Source organism: Eschscholzia californica, unplaced genomic scaffold (assembly GCF_041429995.1).
Source record: "Eschscholzia californica isolate CP2 unplaced genomic scaffold, dmEscCali1.0.p SCAF_1, whole genome shotgun sequence".
In the NCBI taxonomy this organism is placed as follows: Eukaryota; Viridiplantae; Streptophyta; class Magnoliopsida; order Ranunculales; family Papaveraceae; genus Eschscholzia; species Eschscholzia californica.
Window position 1 is genome coordinate 44,605,851 of NW_028238198.1, and position 19,940 is coordinate 44,625,790.

General features: G+C 35.9%; 2 long non-coding RNA genes and 1 pseudogene across 5 annotated transcripts; all 3 read left to right on the forward strand.

Annotated features, from left to right (window-relative positions):
- Positions 1 to 3,121: 3,121 nt before the first annotated feature.
- LOC147567074 (uncharacterized) lies at positions 3,122 to 6,702 on the forward strand. 3 transcript variants are annotated; one of them, XR_015237542.1, is made up of 7 exons: positions 3,122 to 3,390; positions 3,924 to 4,004; positions 4,128 to 4,247; positions 4,348 to 4,497; positions 5,076 to 5,218; positions 5,851 to 6,252; positions 6,376 to 6,702. It is a non-coding gene; the product is annotated as an uncharacterized LOC147567074 (long non-coding RNA). The 3 variants fall into 3 exon arrangements; XR_015237546.1 differs by lacking the exon at positions 3,122 to 3,390 and adding an exon at positions 3,775 to 3,854; XR_015237543.1 differs by lacking the exon at positions 3,122 to 3,390 and having other exon boundaries at positions 3,909 to 4,004.
- Positions 6,703 to 9,212: 2,510 nt separating this feature from the next.
- LOC147567075 (ethylene-responsive transcription factor RAP2-4 pseudogene) lies at positions 9,213 to 11,479 on the forward strand (annotated as a pseudogene). The gene has a single exon (XR_015230668.1). The product of XR_015230668.1 is annotated as an ethylene-responsive transcription factor RAP2-4 pseudogene (transcript).
- A 5,985-nt stretch (positions 11,480 to 17,464) lies between these two features.
- LOC147567076 (uncharacterized) lies at positions 17,465 to 18,718 on the forward strand. The gene is made up of 2 exons (XR_015237549.1): positions 17,465 to 17,848; positions 17,940 to 18,718. It is a non-coding gene; the product is annotated as an uncharacterized LOC147567076 (long non-coding RNA).
- The last annotated feature ends 1,222 nt before the right edge of the window (positions 18,719 to 19,940 follow it).

Below are 19,940 nucleotides of genomic sequence, written 5' to 3' on the forward strand. Positions count from 1 at the left end.
TTTACATATTTCTCTAGTTGTTCTTTCCTCACTAAATCCTCTATGAGGTTTCTGAGTTGCCTGCAATTCTCAGTTTTGTACCCATATTCTTTGTGAAAGGCGCACCATGCATTCATATCCCTTGGATCGAAGTCCTTCTTGTCTGGATTTGTGTTTGTCAATTGAATTTTGTTCTTTTGCACAAGGATTTACAATTTTCCCTTCTCTTACTGGTCAGATGGGTTTAAAATTATATTTCGGCCTGACTCTTTTATATGGGCCCTGCTCGTGGGCACGTCAATCTTCTTTTTCTCGACGGTTTCTTTTCCACTTGGAGTTAGGTGATTTCCTTCATCTTTTGGTATGTTTCCTCTGTTTTTACCACAAATTGCACTCTTTCGATAAAACCCTTTGAGGTAGGAGGCTCGTCTTTAGCCATCTCTCTGATTATGCTGTCTTGCCGCAGTCTATTTTTCAGGGCTATGCGAATGACTTCAGAGTTCTAGTGAGGTATTTGGACCATCTTGTGTCAGAACCTCTATCAGTAGCTTGCCAACGATTTCCCCTTTTCCTGTAAAACTTTTAACACGTCTTCTCCTGTTTTATCCATTATGTGATTGCCCTGGAAGGCAGTGCGAAAAAGCCGAGGCGAGTTCGTCGAATGATTTGATGGTTCCTGCCCCAAGGGAGTTGTACCATGAGATAACTGCCTTATCAAGACCATTGAGGATACCAACACCATACTGACCTGTCAGTGGTCGTTAGACTCATAACTGACACGTAGTCATGAATGAATATGGTTAGATCATTTGTGCCATTATAACTTTCTAAGTGATGACACTTAAAGTTCTTGGGTCGGGTGCCTTGAGTATTTCAGAATCAGTGGTGGAGGGACTATTGTTGTTATTGCTGGCGCGTCCTTTTGTTCGTGCCTCCTAGTGAGTTTGGGTACTTAACGCATGACCAGGTCGCTTAATACGAGATTGTACAGGTCCCCTGGTATTGCGGGGCTAGGTTCGACTTCCACTACTTCATTTTCAGTCGTTAGAGCAATTCCTTCTCGAGGGGTCTTTAACTTTCGTTATGGTCCTGCATTTTTTTCTTTCTCCCTTCGCTCTGCCTAAGTAACCGATCTATAACTTCTAAGTTGTTTTCGTTGTCACTGCGAGGCGTGAATGCACTAGCGAGAGTTGAAAATAAGTTCCATGAAAGGTATGGTTGTTGTCTGCTTTTCAGCCTTTTTAGCTCTTTTCAAGGACGATGCCTCTTTTCGAGCCTTCGAGAGGCTTGTTTGTAAAGCTTTTAAATTTTATCGATCTCGCAATTTTTCAGCTTTGAGGCTTTCAACCTCAGTAGCTAACTCTTCGGCTTTGAGGCGTTCAACCTCACTAGCTAAACCTTATTCCGAAGACATTACACCTTTCGAAAGTAATAAGATATGCTTCCGCAAGGAATTGAGTTGATATTTGGGTTACCAATTCAACCCTCTTTTCAGGGTCAATTTGCTGATGTTAAAATTTATCTTTCTAGAATCAGTCAGAATGTTGAGGTTGATGCATTGAATCTCGATCTACTCTTCGCGAACTAAGGGACGAAACTTAGAAGAGACTCGGAAACCTCTCTGACGCTCAAGACAGTCAGATTGTGCTTGCAGTTAAATAATTGAGTATAGAGTGACCTCGTGTTATGGAGTTGTGACTTACCTTTTATAGGCCTTTGTAGCTGACTGCATTGTGTGGCTGAGATCCACCTTATCCTATTAGATTTATTATTTCGTAGTCTGAAGATATCAGGATTCCTCTTTGAGATTATCTCATATTTTTTGTATTTAGAAGTTACCTTGTTCAAGGATACTTAGTGTTTATGATATATCGTGTTTTCGATCTTATAAAGTCGGTTGGGAACGTTTCATCCCGTAAAAATCTTGCAGCCCAAGATTAATGAATACTTAAGATCCTCAGTGGTTGGGATATTTGATAGGATTTCGAGATTAAGTCGGTAAAGTATTAATCATGCTTCTCCAGTCCCATATTTCGGGATTAGGTCGGTAAAGTATTAAACTATTAATCATGCTTCTACTGACCCCATATTTTGGGATTTAGGTCTCGACCCCACTTACTCGGACCCTATAGTCTTCTCTTAAATCCCATGGCAGACCTGATTGTACTTGATTCAAGGCAGGACTTAGGCGCCTAGGACGATCATAGCGACCCCCCAATTCTGGGCTTGAGTGGCAAACCTCTTTCGGATTCAACCTCCCTATTGATTTGATATGGGTAGACTCGTTGGACTTTTGGTCCTTTCTTGACTTACTGATCGTAGTCAATTGATGACCATGTTTTGAATCATCAATTTCAAATGTTATAAATCAATAGGTCGTGGCTTTGGGGCATCCTAAATAGTCTTCGGAGAAAAAAGACTCCGGTCAATTAGATTTGACATAAAGGAAACCATTTTTGAGTTTAAATATCGGCTTGTTTGTGCTTTTACTTTCTGTCTCTCTATCTCATTTTTATCTACTTTTCCCATTCTCTCTCATCCAATCTCTCTTTCTTTCTTCTTCTTTCTTATTTTCTTTCTCTCATTCTTTTATCCTACTTTCTTTCCTTGCTTCTCTTCTTTTATTTTGTTTTCTCTCTCTGCTTCTCCCCTGTTGTTTTCTCTTTCTCGCGCTCTCATTGTTTCGGTGAAGGGAAGGATTCTCTTAATTGGAATCCCCTTCGTCTAAAACGAAGGGGATTTCAAGGAGGATTTCCAACGAAACACTCGGACGAGGATTTTCCCCTTATGTTAGCATCTTGGCAACAACAATGTTGTTTTGCTACTGCTATAAAGACGAAGGGGTGTTCCTGTTCGCCTTCATCTGAGAAAAAGGAATATAGGAATAAGAAGAGAAAAGGAATAAGAAGAGAAAAAGAAAAGAGAAGGGAAGAGAGAGAGAGAGAGAGAGAGCGAGAAAAAATGAGAAAGAGAGAGATTAACATCTATATAACAAAACACAATGTTTTGTGCTGACTGGGACAAGCCGAAAGACAAATCCGGTCGTCCAATGCAATTTTGATACATTATTTACCTTCAGATCTATTACCCACCTTGATTTATTGACCCACTAAAACAAAAAAAGTGACTAAACCCTCTAATCTGGTCGGTTATCTCTCCTCACCCCTTATTCTCCACTTCTCCAGCGTTACAACATTGATGAAGAAATTGATGATCAGATGTTACAAATCGTGCGGAAATTGATTATGGTATCTTCCCGTATTATCTTCTGCTTCCCGCGTTTCATTTCTTCACCTCTTCAATCTTCAATCAAATTTCATTTCTTTTTTGGGTTTTCTGGTTTACGACCAAAGTGAAGCCTTCAATAGGGTTTCATCAAATTGATTATTATTTCAGGTTCAATCTTGGCAGGCGAGTTTCATTCTTCTTTCATTTCTTCTTTGATTTAGGGTTAGTTTCATGAAATTGATTAGGATTTTGTTTTATCATGGCAGAAAAATGATTTCAGGTTCAGGGGTTTAGGGTTTCTCACACAACCACAGGACTCTGGAAGCTGGAGAACAACATAATCCAAGGTTCGTTTTTGTAGTTATCTTCTTGGGTTTTCACATGAAATTGATTAGGATTTTGTTTTATCATGGCAGAAAAATGATTTCAGGTTCAGGGGTTTAGGGTTTCTCACACAACCACAAGACTCTGGAAGCTGGAGAACAACATAATCCAAGGTTCGTTTTTGTAGTTATCTTCTTGGTTTTTCACATGAAATTGATTAGGATTTTGTTTTATCATGGCAGAAAAATGATTTCAGGTTCAGGGGTTTAGGATTTCTCACACAACCACAGGACTCTGGAAGCTGGAGAACAACATAATCCAAGGTTCGTTTTTGTAGTTATCTTCTTGGTTTTTCACATGAAATTGATTAGGATTTTGTTTTATCATGGCAGAAAAATGATTTCAGGTTCAGGGGTTTAGGGTTTCTCACACAACCACAGGACTCTGGAAGCTGGAGAACAACATAATCCAAGGTTCGTTTTTGTAGTTATCTTCTTGGTTTTTCACATCTGGTTTACGACTAAAGAGAAGCCTTCAATCTCAATATAGAGGTTTAGGGATCATGGTTTTTAATTGTTTTTAATGCATCATGGCAGAAGAATTCATGAATCTCGGCATTGTTCATCAAGGCGATACACCTCATAACTTGACTGAGTGACTTTGAATACTTAGGTTACAAGACAGAGGGCTTCTCAGGTTCGGGTGTCTCCGTTTGTGTAAGTGATTGACATTGTTCATTCACATTAGTATAACACTCCTACTCGCTTCACTATTTTATTCGTAAAAGCAGTTGACAATTATTCTTTTCATGAATAGGTTAAAGATGTTCTCTTGGAACCTTCGGAAAACACAGGATGCCATGTTCTTTATTAAAACCGGTAATGACATGTGGGCCAAAACAACGAGGAGCAGTTCAGACAAGAGACAACTATGCAAGAACTTGCAGCAAAAGGCCTTGTTGCGAAGGTATGCCCTAGCACTCAAGAATGCTTCACCAATCAGACTTTCAATTCGAAAGTTATAGCTCGTTTGCTTTGTGATCTAAAAAGACGTTTCCAGAAAACTAATCTGCGCCTAGACAATTCTTTTTTTCTGTTACCTTATTTATAAAATCATGTACCCGTTTGCTTTCTGATCTAAAATGACGTTTTCAGAAAACTAATCTGCACCTAGACAATTCTTTTTTTTCTGTCACCGTATTTATAAAATCGTGTATATATATCCCGTTTGCTATGTGATCTAAAAAGACGTTTTCAGAAAACTAATCTGCGCTTAGCCAATTCTTTTTTCTGTTACCGTATTTATAAAATCGTGTATATATTTCCATAGAGAATATTGGGAAAATTGTATTATTATTTTAATCTCGAATTGTCAGATTAGATGTATGCAGATACTATACATTTGTAAAAACATGTCACAGGAAACGCCCCCTTTGCATCTGCGAAAAGTAATATTATTGTGTATAAGAAAGTGAATGCCTTAAAATGCTACTTAACTTATAACGTTTTTATTGTACATCCTTCCACCGCCCATAATGAAAACAGATTTCGGCAAAGTACTTGCAAGCCAAAGGCCAACGGTTAGCAAATCTGATCTCGATGTGCACGAGAGATTTACAAAGGAGTTTGGAGAGGAAGGTTGATAAAATTCCAATACAAAATCAAGATTCAAGCGATTTCAATATAAGGTAATTTTATGTACTTTAAACTATCATTGTTGGAAGGGATGAATTATACCACATATCTTTGTTGCTTGTTCGAAGATATCAAATTTGTACTGTTTGTATTAGGATTTTATACTTCTCTATGAAGCATGTTTTCTTTCTATAATCCATGGAAGCGAAATTTAAAACTATTTTATCTTGTGTTATTGCTCAGAATGATGATATGTAACATGGTTTTTCTTCGTATTTTCATCGTTCTCACATTTTGCTCCGACTTAGATTTTGATTTATTTCTTCATGTACTACCCATGAAAATTTGTTGTCATAACCCTCACTGTGGCACTCTTCATATTTTAAGTCAAATTGTAAGTGTAAATTTAAGTTTTCAAAGGTATTTGAATCAGTATAAGAACACTATTTTTTATATGTTATCCTTTCCAGTAGTGGTATTATTGATGACTTCATCCCTAATATAAAGTAAAGTGAATGTGTATGTGGTCACAGTGGTTACTCACATTTGGATCAATGCTTACCCATATTTTGCTTACATGGACGATCCAACTAAAATACCTTTAGACTATTTTCTGTTTAACCCTAATTCAGGAATGGTTGATCCATACACAAAGTTACACTATGATAATATGCTTTATGCACAGGTTGATGCAGTTATATATGCTATTGCTAGAATGGGTTGTATAGGTTTGGAAGTTAGGGTTTTTGAGACTGGGTGGCCCTCAAAAGGAGATACAAATGAAGTTGGTGCAACCATACAAACTGCACAGGTTTATAATAGAAACTTGTTGAGAAGGCAGATGGCAAATGAAGGAACTCCTTTGAGACCTAATCAGAGGCTTGAAATTTATTTGTTTGCTTTATTTAATGAAAACATGAAGCCGGGACCGACTTCGGAAAGAAACTATGGTCTTTATGAGCCAGACGGCACCATGACTTACAATGTTGGTTTTTCTTCGTTCTCGACTACATCAGCTTCTTCTGCAACTACGTCTGTCTCTTCAACTACCTCTGCTTCAATTTCCTTGCCTTCTACTCTAACTCGGGTAATTAACTTTCAGTGTTGATGCTTTGCCCGACCAAAATCCCGGCCGGGCATTTCACCATTTTCCATTAACTTTTATTGTTTTATCTTACTTGATTTCTCATCTGTGTTAGTATGCTTACAGGTAGCAAGAGAGGGGCAGCAAAGTTTGGGATCTTGGATATCTTTACTAATGGCCGTCCAAATAATTTTAATACGAAAACCAGTATAGGAATACAATTATTTCTTGAGGTATAATTTATGCCGAGTAGTAATGTTTTTCTGGGAATATGTCTTTATGAACTCATAAAGGTTTCTGCCCTTATCATTGAGGTTCATATACAAATAACACTTGAGAGAGTTAAAAGTGAGAGACTAAATGACATTTTAAGTAGTCCTAACATTTATATACGAAGTCCTTGTAGGTAAGCTCGGTTTGTTATTCTATGATTCAATTATGAGATGAACGGTACAATTAATAGAGGAACAAAAATTATATGGTGGCTTTAGTTAGTGCATTGTCATTCATTTTACAAAGAACATGCCTGTGCCCCACGGGCACGGGTTATACCTAGTTTGATTAATAAAACGTAACCATGGTTCATTTATGATCCTTTTAGATTTTGTGTTGCCCAAATTTTGAAGGAACTCAAAAATATTTATGTCAATGCCCATGTGACCATTTTTTTTTTTGCTTGAATCATGTACAATGTTTTCAGCACTATAATTCCACAAACTGACAACAATAATACAATAACTTTTAATTTTTTTGTTTGTTGAATTATAATAACTTTTAATTGCTCAGTCAACTTAAATCAAACCCCACAAAATTCTAAATAAAATTTAATGGAAATTTGAAGTTCACATAAAATTATTTCTTTTAAATAATTTTATAATTTATGTATGTTTAGGTTAGTAACATAACTTTTAGACCTTCCTTTCACTCTATTTTCATTGTGTAGTTTGAACAGAGATGTATTAAACTATATTAATGATAGTGGAGAATGGAATATTTAATATTTAAACCAATACACATGACTTAACAAGGGGCGTATAATAACGATATTATTTACAAGTATTTACAGGTAGAGAGTAGCATGTTCTATTTTCTTTTATCAATTGGCAGTTTATTAGCTCCATTTAATGCTATGTAATTCAACTGATATTTGTTGTGTGATGGTGGGATATAATTTACAACATACCAAACTATTGGAAAATATTTAAGGTAACGTTAATACATTGTTCCTGGATGTAAGTATTGAGCACTTCTTCATTATTTATTTAGATAAAAAAGAAAAGAGTCAACAAAATCTCAGCAATAAAATATTACCATTTGGCCATGTTATTGCAATTGTCAATCACTCAATCGTTTGAAAGGAAACCCTAATCTTAAGCAACTGGAATTAATCAACTGGGAGAAAATTCAAGATCCAAAATTGCACAACAATCCACAAACCTGTCCCTAATAAGAAATTAGTATGCGTCACATAGTTTACAGTAATCAGCTCAAAACATCTATTGAACAAAAAAAATCTCAAAGAAAAACTCAAAACATGGAGTTCAAGACAAAAAAATTCAGATTCAGAGAGGGTTAAAAGTTGGATTACAGGAGGAGACAATGTAACTTTTTTTTTTGTTAAACTGACAATGTAACATTTTGAGGGATAAAACTACATAAACTAGGCCCCTAACATGACATTCGTTTTATGTTTGGTGCACATTCGATGTACGTGTGAGTTATGCCTCAAGCACACAAATCATATCAGACGAATAACATCAAATTATGTAAGAAATATTTCAAAACATACTCGGTACGATATTATGTTTGTGCAAAATACCAAATGACGTAAATGATGTCTGAATGCAATGAGAATACGGAAAATATTACGTTTTACACTATACTTATATAAGAGGGGAAATATGTCGCGTGCAACTTTTCATGCAGTAGAATATACAACATTTTTCACGAAGCACGTGTTCGCTGATGACACTTTTTGGGTAAGTCAAACCTGATTTTTTTGACCTGCTCTATTTTTCTTTGTCGCGCTTTGGGTTATGAAAAAGAGCCTTCAAGGCATAAAGACTTTGGTCGACAATATTACACCTACATGACATCATTATTTGGGAAATGCTAAGTGTACAAAGAATCTTTGACAAGATTCTTGATACGATGAGTCACACGGGTAAAAGAACGGTCCAGATCAAAGTCAAAATTTGAAACACTTTGAATTTCTTTTGTCTTTTAGTGAGAATGACTCATCATGTCAAGGATTTTGTACATGTAGCATTCCCGTCGGTCCAAATTTTTGTTTTTTGTCCTCTAATCTTCATCTCCACGCGTCTTTCTCTTCTGCTGTTTCCTGTCTATCTTTCACTGTCTCTCATTGTTTAGTTCAGGGGTAGGGTCGAGTATTTGTTTAACAAGAAATTGGACCGAAGGCGCGGTTTAATTTCTTTTTATGTTAAAAAAACAAAATATATTTTGTTTGGTTAAAAGTATAAAAGTAGTATTTTGTTTAGTTAAAAATTCGAATGTTTGTATTTTTTTTGTTTAAAAATCCAATATTTTTTGCAATCTTCTTGCAAATTGTTTTAAAATTGTTGTAAAACAGTTGCAAGTGGTTTAAAAAACTCTTGCAAGTTGTCTACAAAATTTCTCATCAAAAAAAAAAAAAAAAAGTTGTCTACAAAATTAATTACTCACTAAACCAAAATAATTTAGTGGAATTTTGACTAAATTTTCTTGTCTTTAATTTAGAATAATTATCATCATAAATCCCATCCATGAAAATTAGGACACCTACCCATGAAGAGCCTTTCATTGCAAGAACGGTTGACTTGAAGGGAGAGGGAGACATGGATTTAATTAACTAGTGGTGCTTATTAATTAAGGAATCTTACTGTAATTAATTATTATTTTAAAATGCACAGAGAGAAAAATTGGTAATTTAGAGAGAGAAACCAAGTGCCATAGCCCATAGGCCCATAGTGTGTATATAAACAGCTTTACCTAACGTTTGTAAAACATAACAAAATAGAGTGAGTTTAGAGAGAGAGAGAGAGAGAGAGAGAGAGAGAGAGAGAGAGAGATTGTGAGGTTAAAATTTCAGAGTGATTGATCTTCATCTTCTTCCCTCAGCGCCCCCACCCCCCAATCTAATAATCCCGCTTCTTTGTATCCCTTTCTGTCATCATCTATCTGTTTTTTAAAGATTTGATTTTGGGTTTGGTTTTTAAAAGTGTTTTAGAAATTCAAACTTGGAAGCTTTTATTTTTGAAAGAAAGCTAGGTGATTATCAGAATAGAGATCCAGTATCTTTAAATTGTTAAATTTTTATCTTGTATCTTAACTTAATAGATCAACTTAAGAGAGATTTATTTTTCTATCTCTCAAGTTGGATTTTTTAGTTAAAACTTTTTCTTTAATTTGTAGATCTCATCTTGAATTACATATATCTTTTTTATTTTATTTTATTTACTTTCTTCTCTCTCTAAAAACTTCAACCTGTTCTTTGATTTTGGTAAGAATCAGGTTGGTTTTAGAGAAATTTTTAATTTAGATCTTTTTATTTGTACTTAATTAATTCTCTCTGTTCTTCTTTTGTGATAATTTAATGGCAGCAGCTATTGATATTTACAGTAGTAGTAGTAGTAGTAATTGTAGCAGATCAGATCCTTTCAGAGGAGAACTTATGAAAGCACTGGAACCTTTTATTAAAGGTGCTTCTTCATCAACTCCCTCTACTGTTTACCCTTCAAACCCTTCTCCACTTTCTCTTTCTTCTTCTTCAAACCCTTCTCCATTTTCTCTCTCTTCTTCTTCTTCTTCTTCTTCTTCTCTAAACCCATCTTCACTTTCTTTATCTTCTTCTTCTTGTCCCCCTTCTCTGCAAATTTCTTCACAACCTAACTTTTATAACCAAGATTTTTGCTCAACATCAACAACCCAGATGTTTTATCCAGGGTTTTTGAATTCTTATGATCCAAGTTTGGATCTTGAGCAATCTAATGGTTTAGTTGGGTTAAATCAACTTACCCAAGTTCAGGTAGATCAGATTCAAAACCAAATCCTTCTTCAAAACCAACATCAACAACAAATAGCAAACTTGGTTGCCTTGTCTGGAACTGGTTCAATTCAGAACCAGTACCCATGGAACCAAAACCATCAAACCCTAATTAATCATCACCAACAACAACAACAAAATCAGAGATCCTGTAGTAATTACCTAAGCCCTAAATCTATCCCCATGAAGCAAACGGGTTCTTCAATTCAAAAACCCACAAAGCTTTATAGAGGGGTAAGACAAAGGCATTGGGGAAAATGGGTAGCTGAGATCCGTTTACCTAAGAACCGTACCCGGTTATGGCTTGGCACTTTTGATACTGCTGAAGATGCAGCTTTAGCTTATGATAGAGCTGCTTATAAGCTCAGAGGTGATTTTGCTAGGTTAAATTTCCCAAATCTGCGACACCAAATTTCAAATGTTGGATCAGATAATGAAATTGGATCTAGTAAAAAACCCACTTTAAATTCACTTGTTGATTCAAAGCTTCAAGCAATTTGTCAAAGTTTAGCTCAAAAGAAACAGGAGAAATTACAGAAACCCTCTGTCAAAAATGGGGTTTCTAAAGTGGGTTCTTCATCAAAATTGCCATTAAAGCCGGTTACGGAAGAAATGGGTTTTCAGGGTTCTTCTTCATCATTAACATCTGAGGAGGAAAAGATTTGTTCAAAGGTTGATAATTTATCATCATCATCACCATCATCATCACTGTTGTTTTTGGAAAGTGATGGATCTGCAGGTTCTTCTTCACCTGAATCTGAAATCAAGTTTCCTGATTTTACAGAACCTTCATGGGACGAATCAGTTAACTTTGGATTGAAGAAATACCCATCTTGGGATTTTGATTGGGAAGCAATTCTTTCTTAGTTTTTTTTTTTGTAATCAATATTCTCAATTGGTTTACTGCAATGAGTTTTTGACATTTGCAGAGACAACCTTTGAGTTTAAATTAGGGTTAAATTAAAAGTTGTAATTTTTTCCTTTGTTAGTGACAATATTATATTATATATATATGTAAAAGAGAAATCTTTTTCTCTTCTCTTCCTTTGATCGGCTTGTTTTTATTCTTGCTTTGATCAGGTAGAGAGAGAAATAATATGTAATATTTCATTGTAATTGTAGTTTATAGATTGATGTAGTAAAAGTTGTATTTCTTTTGAATATTAATCAAGTTTTTTTTTATTATGTAAGTTTTCTTCCATTTCTTTATTATGAGCAACTTGATTAAAAATAGTAGATGAGAGAGAAGTGATGACTAGTTAACGGTGTTATAACGGAATCTGAAAAAAGGGGCATTCTGAGTATTTTTGATAAAGTAGGGGGCTAGGCAGGAAACCGGTCACAAAGTTGGGGGCTATTAGGGAAATAACCCTTCTAATAACAGTAAACATTATCTTCGTTCATCTTCAAAACGGAAACTAATTTATTGATCTTCCTAAAATCGAAACCTATATTCAATCTCGTTTTTCATCACAGAAGCATGGGATCTCATTCTAATCTAATACACCAACTGCAATCTCTATTTCTATTTCTTCAGTTCGTACTCTTATATACGATCAAAAGTTGCATCTCATCTTAAGGTAATAAGCTAAATCTTTCTATTAACTGTTTTTCATCATCATCTTTAAAGATATTTCCGATTTTCATTAAAAATAGTTTTCATCTCTGTATCATCTTTTAAAAAATTCATCCTTATTCATTATTTTCTCCCTCTAAGATCTTCATTACCGGTTTATGATCTTAATGTTTAATCCTTGTATACTAATTCATTATATTCGATTATATTATGTTTGTATCCAATTATCATTTCATTTTTCATTAGATTTAAGTTAACGATGTTGATTTTCTGATATTCCTTCATATCAGATCTCTGTATACGTACCATTTATGAATCAGATATTATTCTGTACGGTTTTTCATAACAGAATGTACACTATCTGTAATTTATAGTAAATTTTGCATATTTTCCAGTACATGACTCATATATCTTCCGTACAAATTTTTTATAACAGATTGTAAACAATGTGTATTTTGTGAACAATTATATGTGCTTTAACACTAATATCAAAAACATCGTGTAATTGTTTTAACATTATATATAATTTATGAAAAATTACGCATACTATTTTCACAAACAGGGGCCATGTTATTCAGACTAAAGATCTGTTAGTCTCCAAAACCTGATGAAGTTTGACAAACATTATACATAATTTATGAAACTTTACATGTCGTTTATAGTACATTATATGTTTTGTTGATTAATGTATGTGTATTTCTGTGAGTAGATTTAATTTTACAGATGGAATTTCCTATAGAATCATCAAATCTAAGTAAGATTACGAAACTAAAATCTGATGGTTGGGATTAAATATTTACTGAAACTGGTCAGTTGTTTCCTGCTGGTGCAAAAGTATTTCGATATGCTCTTCGACAATATAGTATAAACACAGGGCATGATTTCAATTTCATAAAAGATGATTAAGTTTCCATCAGAGAAGATTCTGTTTGTTTGTTGAATGCCTCAGATAGTTGAGAAGATACTGCAGCGTACCTGTGTAAAAACATTAATTTCTGCTATAAACAATGTGAAATATTGGATAAATTACGTTATATACATGACAAATGATGGTTTCCTCGTAATAAATAACACATAATTTACGAACTTATTTCATAATCTGTATTTGATGTGTGGTTATGTATGAGTAAAAACAAAAATAAATGATGCTATAATGTTCGTAGATTGTACATAATTTATGAACATGTTTCATAATTTGTAAGGGATGTTTGGTTATGTATAAGTAAAAACGAAAATTGAATGAAAGAAAATGATATATACGTTATGTATATTAACCCCCCAAATCACGCTAAATTGATCACAGAGAAATATACTCTTTCCAAATCTGAAAGTTAAGTGAGAGAAAGTGATATATACGTTTTGTATATTAACCCCCAAATCACGCTAAATTGATCCCAGAAAATATACTCTTTCCAAATCTGAAAGTTAAGTGAGAGAAAATTGATTTGGTTTCCAAATCTGTAAAGAGAGAAAATTGATTTGAAAATATATGTTATTTCTTATTTAATCCCCCGAATCACGCAAATTGATTTCGTTTCCAAAAAAGATTCGACGAGAGAGAAAATCGATGATTTTGTTTCCTTTTTAAAACTAAAAATCACGGTACAAAATGCCGTTTAAAATTTCGTCTGGCCCCACATTAAAAAATTCACGGGAATTCCGTTTGGGACAGGGATGCTATATTGTTTAATATACTAAGGATTTTTGGTCTAAAGTGCAAAAGGACTAAAAACCTATTTTTGGGAAGATTGGACCCTAAACCCTTTTTCAACGTTATTTTGGGCCTTATACCCATGGACTCATGGATTAACTTTGACAAACTTTATCATTCAAAAAGTAATGAGATCTAAACTTTAATGTTAGTTAACTCAAGTAAAAAAATGCACCAAACACGAATTTTTAAGAACTTTTATGTCTCCAACACTAATTTCTTAAATTAAAACACTAGTTATTTACATTGACCCCTTTGGTCACCTTAAATCCAACTACCAACATTAAAAAACCACTAGTTTCTCGACCTTTGTATCTAGTAAATGCGAGATTTAAAACAATGGTTTGAAACATTACGAGGCGTACACAAGACATGTTGGATTACACGGGGTGTGATGTGTTGGCCTTTATAGCTAATAATATGTATGGGTCTTTATTGCGAGCTTAAAAGACGGGTCTTTCAGATAGGTAAAGGTTTTCTGATGCAGCTGACAAAATAACATTAAAATTTTATGCTAAGTGGGGCAGTGACAAGTTAGGGATTAGATGACCCAGAGGAAGATTTTCTATTTTTAGTAGTTTCCGAATTCTATATTTTCTTAGTTTTAGTAGTTTCAGAATATTAGTTGCTTTAGAGAAGATTTCTTAGTTCTTAGCAGTTTCCCAATTCTGGTTGTTTTCTTAGTTTTTAGTAGTTTCTAGATTTTAGATATTTTAGAGTTTTAGTATTTTAAGACTTCTATTACTTTAGGGTTTCAAGCCTATAAATAGGCCTTTTATGTTCATTGTTAAGGGAGCTTTGTTTATTGAATAAAATTTCGTTTGATCTAATCAATCATAAAGGAGCGATCTCTATACTTTTAATCTCTTGCCTACTACGCGTTGCATCAGTTGGTAGCAGAGCTTGCGTCGATCTTTAACAATGTTACCGAGAAGACAACCTGCTAGGGGTAGGGAGGACCCCATGGATATTGTTAATGAAAGAGCTGAAGCTATAAATCAACGATTAGACGGTGTAATCTTCCACCTAGAGGTCAATGGTTCAAGGCACACGCTGAACAATTAAAAAAAAAAACGATTAGACGGTGTTGACGAATCGCGACAACAGGTGACTCGAATGATGAAAGAATTAACGCATCGGTTAGATGCCTACATTGTTCATCAAAGGAAACTGACTTCACCAAATCGTCACTCGGTAAGGGATAGGGCTGGGAAAACGGTCCGGAACCCCGCGATCCGGCCCGAACCGTGAGAGACCGATGACCGAAGCCAACCCGAGCCGGGCTTACCTGGCCCGATGGCTCGGGTTTATAGGGACGGGATTCGGACAGGCTCTCAAATCCGAGTCCCGGCCCGAAAAGCCCGTCCGAGTCCGAGCCCGATAGTGTCCGCCCGCTACCCGAGCCCGATTGAAAAATTACCCCGGCAACCCTACGTCCCCGATCCGCGTGAATTGTTTAGATCCAACGGTTGAGAGACCTCAACCGTTGGATCTAAACAACTTGGAGCCCTTATTCTCTTATAAATAACCTCCCCCAAAAACTAAAACCCTAAATCTAACCTAATATGCCTCTCTCTCTGCGTCTCTCTCTCTCTGCCTCCCTCTCTTTCTGCCTCCCTCTCTCCGCAGTCTCTCTCTCTCTGCTTCCCTCTCTCTTTGCGGTTGCATCTTACATTCTCTCGGGGTGCTCAAGAGTATTCAATCAACATTTTCCTTGAATATTCATGGCTGATAATCTGGGTCATTAACTATAAAAATTTGGCGAGATTTATGATGCTTGGGTTTATCTTAGCTTCTTAGGAATATTCATAACAGAGCTACAAAAGAACTATACAATGATTGCATCAAACAGTTATTAGTTACTAGGTGATTTCACTTGAGCAAACTTATTCATAACAGAGATTTATAATGCTTTTAGCACTGACCCCAAACTTTTCAACTTATTCCTTAGGTGATTTGTGACTAGGCTTCACTTGAGCAAACTTATTCATTGATGGTTTATCTTAGCCTCTTAGGAATATTCATAACAGAGATTTATAATGCTTTTAGCACTGACCCCAAACTTTTAAACTTATTCCTTAGGTGATTTGTTACTAGGCTTCACTTGAGCAAACTTATTCATTGATAGTTTAATTATATTTTTTTAATAAAAATAACCCGAGCCCGCCCGGCCCGAGCCCGAGCCCGTTGGAACCCGCTCGGGCAGCCGGGCTCGGACGGGCTACGGACACTTAGATGGCGTGTTTCGTCCGGCCCGATCCGCCCGACTTCCTACCTCGGGCTCGGCTTATCCGAGCCCGATCCGCCCGAGCCCGGCACTTTGAAGCCCGAGCCCGGCACTTTGAAGCCCGAGCCCGTCCGATTCCCACCCCTAGTAAGGGATGATGAATCTACTGAAGATGATTTTGATAATCCTTTTGCTAGGTAAGTTCGGTGAAGAAGGAACAAAACCAATCATGGTTCTCAGAGATGGGAAACGGGATTGAGGATTGATATCTCGAAATTCAGAGGGCGTGATCAACCTAAAGAATTCCTCGAGTGGCTAACTGTGGTTGACGATATTCTAGAGTTTAAGGGGATACCTCAGGATAAACAGGTTTTTCTTGTGGCTACTAGACTTCGTGACAAGGATGCTGCATGGTGGCAGTAACACAAGTTAATGCGGTCCAGAACAGGGAATCAAAGATAACTTCGTGGGAGAAGATGAAGAAATATATGCATGCAAATTTTCTTCCAAATAACTACACCAATTTAATGTATCAAAAATCACAGCAAGTGCAGCAAAGAAAGAACACTTATAGTTTTCAATTCGACAAGAAGAAAATTGTGTTGCTACCTAGTAAAAGATTTCTCCTACAACTAACAAAGCTGACACTTCAAATTTGTTATCTTATGGGTTGTTCATTGAGTAGGTTGAACAAACTGATGTTGAATATTTGATGATTGGTAAGGAAAGTAGTATTGTGGACGAGGTGATTCCATTTTCTGTTTCCCCAACATTGAAAGAGATCACAAATGTTTTGCCTACAGATCTGTCTGACGGTTTACCACCGATAAAAGATGTCCAACATCAAATAAATCAATATCCTAGTGGGACTTTACCGAATATAGGTCATTATAGGGTGGGTCTAGAGGAACACGTGGAGTATGATGAGGGCCAATATGTTCAGGTCGTTTTAACCAAAGATAGATTCTGGTGGGCGAATATAACAAGTTATCAGCAACGAATATCAGACCGCTAGATATACCTGAAAAAATTAATCCGAATGCTTATCGTTTGAAATTTCCAAGTCATATGCACTCCTCAGATGTTTTTAATGTCAAAGACTTATTAACATATTCTAGAGATGATTCAGACGAGGACGATTCAAATTCGAGGTCGAATTCTGTCCAACCCGAGGAGGATGATGCAGCTGGCAAAATAACATTAGAATTTTATCCTAAGTGGGTACCTGACAAGTCAGGGATTGGATGACCTAGATGAAGATTTTTTATTTTTTGTAGTTTCTGAATTCTATATTTTCTTAGTTTTAGTAGTTTTAGAATATTAGTTGCTTTAGAGAAGATTTCTTAGTTTTTAGCAGTTTCCCAATTTTGGTTGTTTTCTTAGTTTTTAGTAGTTTCTAGATTGTAGATATTTTAGAGTTTTAGTATCTTCCAATTTTGGTTGTTTTCTTAGTTTTTAGTAGTTTCTAGATTGTAGATATTTTAGAGTTTTAGTATCTTTAGACTTCTATTATTTTAGGGTTTCAAGCTTATAAATAGGCCTTTTATGTTCATTGTTAAGGGAGCTTAGTTTATTGAATAAAACTTCGTTTGATTTAATCAAGGGATATTTAGCGTTTGGGTCAAGGATAAGTACCGGCATTAGTGTTTAGGTCACAAGTTTGTCCGTTATAGCCTTTGGGTCACGGACTAACAGTTGACCGCGTTGACCGTCTACGAAAACTAACTACCGTTTTAATTCAAAAACGCTAACGGCGTCACGCTGACGAGTTAACGGTCGTCTGCTGACGTCATGTGACCGTTTTTTGAAATTGATCTGGATCGTCCAAATGAACGATCCAGATTACTCACAAATGATACCGTTTTTTCCCAAATCTTTTAAATACTCTTCTTCCCTCTTATTCATACCTCAATCTCATCATCTAATTTGAACAAGTAAATTGTGTTTTTTTTTCTTCAAGTTAGGAGTCTGCTAACATCAACATCAACATCAATTGGAGTTAAGAGAGAAATAACAAATATGGAATCAAAGAAGCAATTGGTAAGTTTTATTTTTTCTGCCATTTTTGACCCAAATACTAACATTATGCACAAACAGATGTACCAATGCCTAATTTATACTTAATTTTCAGATATGTCAATTGTGTGATCAAGCTTCACATTCTGCAATTTCCTGTTGTTGGATGTACTCTAAGTGCTCCAAGAGAGGATGCCCTGGTATTAGAATGCTATTGCAATTTGAAGGAACACTTGTTAAGGGAAAAAAATACCTAAAATGTCAATTTCCTTCATGTGATGGATTCCAATGGTTAGATGAAGCTCTTGCAAATGCAAATGGGTCATCTTCATTCTCAAAATGCTACTATTGTGGTGATGATGATCATAAAGCAAGAGACTGCCCATGGGATGGATGCCCATGTCCTAAACAACAATGCAAGGGTATAATGCATATAGGGATATCACATTCACATGAAAATGAAGGGAAAAAGTTTGTGAGATGTGAAAAGTGTGAAAAGTTTGAGTGGTTGGCAGATGCAATTGCCAAACATGAGGCAACCACCAAGCAACAATCCTTGTTGAGAGGGAAAGGCATGCAAACACCAAGTCTACATATGGATGAATTATGTGAGGAATTTATGAACAAGTCAAAGATGCCCAAGTGCTGCTACTGTAACTCATTTGAACATCATGGAAGTAATTGTCATATTTTGCTTACTAGATGTGTTAGAAATTCATGTAATGCAGAAATGAAACTAGGAACTAGTGGCAGAGCTCATAGCTATGGAAAGAAGTTTTTTTCATGCACTAAACCATCATGCTCTGGATTTATGTGGCTTGAAGATGTATTGAAAAATCAAAACAAATGAATATGTTATGAACTACAATATGAAAATGCATTCAAAAGTTCTAACATCAATATTACTTCAAAAGTTATAACATTAGTATCAAAATGCATTCAAAAGTTATAACATCAACATCCAATCTCTCATACTAACATGAAAGAAACCATTGTGACCATAGTAACATAACATCCCATTTAGTCAAGAAACCATCAAGAAACCATTAAGAAACCATTAACTACACAAAATACTTAGTCAAGTTTTGGAGTACATACCCATTTAGTCATCAATGACAAATGTCTTCCCATTCAGAGCAGGATTGCTTCTGAAACCAATTCTTCCACTTCTGCGCACAGGAGCCAACTTTTGCTTTTTGTTTTGATTCCCTTGTGATATCTGTGACTGTTGTGTGATCTGAGAGTCTTGAGTTGTCTGGGTGAAGGTTTGAGATGGTTCAACTGACTCAATAGTATTACCTCTACCAACTGATCCACTGCCCCTACTCAAACCAACTGAACCAACTCCCCTTCCTCTAACCACTCCCCTCCCTTGAACCACTCCACTTCCTCTACTCAATCCAACTGAACCACTGCCCCTACCCATCTCAACTGGACCACTGCCCCTACCAATCCCAACTGAACCAACTCCTCTACTCAAACCTCTGCCACTGCCCCTACCAATCCCATCTGAACCAACTCCTCTAGTCAAACCTCTGCCACTGCCCCTACTCAAACCTATACCACTGCCCCTTCCTCTACCACTAGATTCACCATTAACTTGTCTAGTCTGATTCCTTATATGTGGGCCTTCATATGGACCAGTTCCAGCAGCTGAAACTGTATTAGCTGGTGCACCTTTGCAAGTACTCCTGTTGTGACCATATTCTTTACACTTCCCACACATTTTCCTATCTCTTACAACTCCATTTTGCTCATCTCTCTCTCTTCTTCTCTGAGTTCTTGGTCTTCCTGCTGGTCTTACAAGGGGTGGTGGCTTCACATTGTATGTTGGCTACACAAGTAACCTTAAAGTGAGTCCACAATAGAGTAAGAGTTATAACATAAGATAAGATGCAAATGATTACCTCTCCCCATTCTGATGTATGGTTTAATGGTTCAATGTGATCCTGGTAGGTTCTCCTGTATGCACTCACTGTGTGTGATTGATCCACATACCTGTCAAAACAAGAAACAACATATTAAGAACAACCACTAAGTCCATATAACATATGTAACAATGATATTATAAATTCAAACTTACTTCATAACATTAGAAAGACCATAATTTGGAAGA